The sequence below is a fragment of the Apodemus sylvaticus genome, chromosome 7 (assembly GCF_947179515.1).
Source record: "Apodemus sylvaticus chromosome 7, mApoSyl1.1, whole genome shotgun sequence".
NCBI classification, from domain to species: Eukaryota; Metazoa; Chordata; class Mammalia; order Rodentia; family Muridae; genus Apodemus; species Apodemus sylvaticus.
Window position 1 is genome coordinate 65,109,173 of NC_067478.1, and position 4,222 is coordinate 65,113,394.

Here is a 4,222-nt window from a genome sequence, read left to right on the forward strand (position 1 = left end):
ATTTATTTGAGGTCCTGGGAATTAGAACTCAGGACCTTGTGCTTGTAAGGTGAGCACTGTCCCAGTGAGTGCTATTGGGAAACTTTCTAATATCTGCGACAGTAGAAAGAATTGTGTTCAAAGAGCTTCAGAGACCCACAATGGTTTCCCCACTCACACTGCATCGCTTACCATCACCCCCAACAGTTCAGATTATTAGCGTTATTTTGAAATGTATTTACTATTAGTGCCATGGCTTGCATGTGTGAAGGTTAGGGGACACTTTGTGGAATCACTTTTCTGCCACTGCGTGATCTAGTGAGCAAACTTGAGTCATCAGGTGTGCGTGGCAAGCCCCTCTACCCAGGAGCCATCTCACTGGCCCCCAGTAGCTAAATCACTTTTGAAGAAACTTCCAGAAGTCATTCTCAATTCACTCATATCCAACATTCTTTCTTTCTTTCTTTCTTTCTTTCTTTCTTTCTTTCTTTCTTTCTTTCTTTCTTTCTTTCTTTCTTTCTTTTGCTTTCTTTCTTTCTTTTGCTTTCTTTCTTTCTTTCTTTCTTTCTCTCTTTCTTTCTTTTGCTTTCTTTCTATCTCTCTTTCTTTCTCTCTTTCTCTCTCTCTCTTTCTTTCTTTCTTTCTCTTTCTTTCTTTCTTTCTTTCTTTCTTTCTTTCTTTCTTTCTTTCTTTCTTTCTTTCTTTCTTTCTTTCTTTCTTTCTTTCTTTCTTTCTTTTTTCTTTTCGAGACAGGGTTTCTCTGTGTAGCCCTGGCTGTCCTGGAACATACTTTTGTATACCAGGCTGGCTCAAACTCAGAAATCCACCTGCCTCTGCCTACCAAGTGCTGGGACCATGCCCGGCTCAACATTATTTTTAAAGTGCAAGAATCTTGTTTTTTAAAAGCCACAAAAGCTCTCGGTCCCATATTGAACTGGAGTTGGAAGAGTCGAGTCTGGTCTCAAAATGGAGGGCCATGATCCAAAGGAACCAGAGCAACTGAGAAAGCTGTTTATTGGTGGTCTGAGCTTTGAAATCACAGATGATAGCTTAAGAGAACATTTTGAGAAATGGGGCACACTTACAGACTGTGTGGTGATGAGAGATCCTCAAACAAAACGTTCCCGAGGCTTTGGCTTTGTGACGGACTCTTGAAGAGGTGGATGCTGCATTGTGTGGTCGGCCACACAAGGTTGATGGGCGGGTGGTGGAACCAACGAGAGCTGTTTCTAGAGAGGATGCTGTAAAGCCTCGTGCCCATTTAACAGTAAAGAAAATTTTTGTTGGTGGTATTAAAGAGGATACAGAAGAATATAACCTGAGATACTACTTTGAAAAGTATGGCAAGATTGAAACCATAGAAGTTATGGAAGATAGGCAGAGTGGGAAAAAGAGAGGATTTGCTTTTGTAACTTTTGTAACACAGTTGATAAGATTGTTGTTCAGAAATACCACACTATTAATGAGCCCAATTGTGAAGTGAAAAAGGCCCTTTCTAAACAAGAGATGCAGTCTACTGGATCACAGAGAGGTCGTGGAGGTGGGTCTAGCAACTTTATGGGTCGTGGAGGAAACTCTGGAGGTGGTAGAGGAAACTTTTGTCGTGGAGGAAACTTTGGTGGAAGAGGAGGCTATGGTGGTGGAGGTGGTGGCAGTAGAGGTGGTGATGGTGGATATAACTGATTTGGAGGTGATGGTGGCAACTATGGTGGTGGACCTGGTTACAGTAGCAGAGGAGGTTATGGAGGTGGTGGACCAGGGTGTGGAAACCAAGTTGGTAGATATGGTGGTGGAGGAGGAGGATACGATGGTTACAATGAAGGAGGAAATTTTGGTGGAGGTAACTATGGTAGTGGTGGGAACTATAATGACTTTGGAAATTATAGTGGACAGCAACAATCAAATTATGGACCCATGAAGGGGGGCAGTTTTGGTGGAAGAAGCTTGGGCAGTCCCTATGGTGGTGGCCATGGATCTGGAGGTGGAAGTGGTGGATATGGTAGCAGAAGGTTTTAAAATAAAACAGAAACGGCTACAGGTCTAAGCAGAAGAGACAGCGAGGAGTTGTCAGGAAAGCTGCAGGTCACTTTGAGACAGTCGTCCCGAATGCATGAGAGGAACTGTGAAAATCTGCCACAGAAGGAACGGTGATCCACAGTCAGGAAAGTCACTGCAGCTTAAACAGGAAACCCTTCTTGTTCAGGACTGTCATAGCCACAGTTTGCAAAGTGCAGCTATTGATTAAAGCAGTGTAGTCAGTTACATGTACATCCCCGAGGTCTTTTATCTGCTGTAGCTTTGTCTTTTTCTTTTCATTACATTAGTATATTGCCCTGTAAATTGTGGTAGTGGTACCAGAAATAAAAAATTAAGGAATTTTTAACTTTAAAAAAAAAGCCACAAAAATATCATTTCACTGGAGTTACCTGTAATCACATTTTAATAGCTTTAAATACATAGTCAGTGTCCATAGTTCCCTGTTGTCTCAAGAACACCAATGTGTGTGTGTGTATGTGTGTGTGTGTGCGCACATGCACACATGCAAGGCACACACATGTGGGGGTCAGAGAACAACCTTGGTTGTTTGTCCTCAGGTGTCTTCCGCCTGCTGTTTGAGACAGAGTCTCTCTCTGGCTAAGGGCTTTGCCAAGTGGTTCAGGATGACTGAACAGCTTTGACTAGAGCACCCAGGGAGTCTTCTAGTTCGGCTTCCTGTCTCACCAGAGCTGTAATTACAGGAGCAAGCCATGCCTGGCTTTTTATGTGGGTACCAGGTATCCAAAGTCAGGTCCTCGCCCTTTCAAGGCAACTGCTTTACTGCTGGGCATCTCCCCAACTATACCATATTCTAAAAAGTGATTTACTGAAGCAGGAGGAGAACTGCGAGAGGGCAGAGGGCTTTATGGACTGCTCTGTGTATGTAAGTCGGAAGTGGCTCCTCTCACAGTGGTTAGCTGACACCATACATAAACTGGCTTGCACTGGTTCACTTTAGACTTCTATGAGTTTATTTAGAGATTTTTTTCCCCCAAGACAGAATTTCTCTGTGTAGCCTTGGCCAACCTGAAGCTTACTCCGAGAGATTCTCCTTCCTCTGCCTCCTGGGTGCTGGGATTAAAGTGTGCACCACCACTGCCCTTATGATTCCAAAGCCCATCGTTGTGAATTGACTCTCAGCTGTCTCTCAAAGGCTAATTTTTGAAAATGGCCTCAACTGACGGTGCTTTTGGGGAACGGCAGAGACTTTAAGCCATAAGTCAAGAGGCAGAAGGTCCACTTTGAAGAGGTATTTGGGACACACGTCCCTCCCTCCTCTTTGTTTCCCAGTTGCTGATAAGTGAGCAGCTAGATCAAACTGCCAGTCACTGATGCCTCTGAACCTGTGATCCCAAATAAACCTTCCCTCCTTTTAAGTTGTTTTCCTTGGGTATTTTGTCACAGTGATGGGAAGCTAAATTCATTTACCAGACAAAATAAAAGGTCTCCGGAGAGACCCAATTTTTGTGTCCCCTTTACCAATCCTCCTAATCACTTTGATGACAAAGTTTATGCTTTATCCTTACATCAGCTTGTATTAATCATAAAGTGTAAACACTAGTTCTGGAGAGATGGCTTAGTAGTTGAAAACAGTTGTTGCTTTTCCAGAGAACCCAAATGCTATTCCCAATGCCTTTGTTGGGTGACTCACAACTTCCTATAATTCCAGCCCCAGGGGGTCAGGATCTGACACCCTCTCCTGACCTGCTAAGCACTTATACTCACACCTGCCCTTATACACACACACACACACACACACCCCTAAAAATAAAACAAAGCATCCTCACCTGTATGTATGCAAGCTTCCTGACCCTTTCCTTAGACACACTTTCTTATATCTTGTTTTCTCCATTGTTATCCCTGGGCCCTGTCACCCAGAATCAATGACTTCTTCTTGGGTTCCATTGCAACCACCAGGTCCACTCTTGTGTTGTCATCACAACCCCCTGCACATGGGTGTCCCTCATCTGATTCTAGGTGATTACTGTTGACCCAGGAGCATTTGGCTGATACATCTCTGTGAATATGCTCCCCAGAAGAAGGCTAGGACTGCAAGTCTGAGGCCATGGGTGAGTTCAGTCTCCAGAATTGCAAAGGAAAGAACAGCTCTGCCTCCCCCCAGCCCTCACCCTTCCCTCAGTAGAATCACTTCCGCATTCCCATCAGCCCTCTTGAGAGTGCCTGCTTCTCTGCTACCTTCCCAGTA

The 4,222-nt window shown here is 44.1% G+C and overlaps 1 pseudogene; it reads left to right on the forward strand.

Moving 5' to 3' along the window:
- Nucleotides 1-900: 900 nt before the first annotated feature.
- Nucleotides 901-2,076, forward strand: LOC127689882 (heterogeneous nuclear ribonucleoprotein A3-like; annotated as a pseudogene).
- The last annotated feature ends 2,146 nt before the right edge of the window (nt 2,077-4,222 follow it).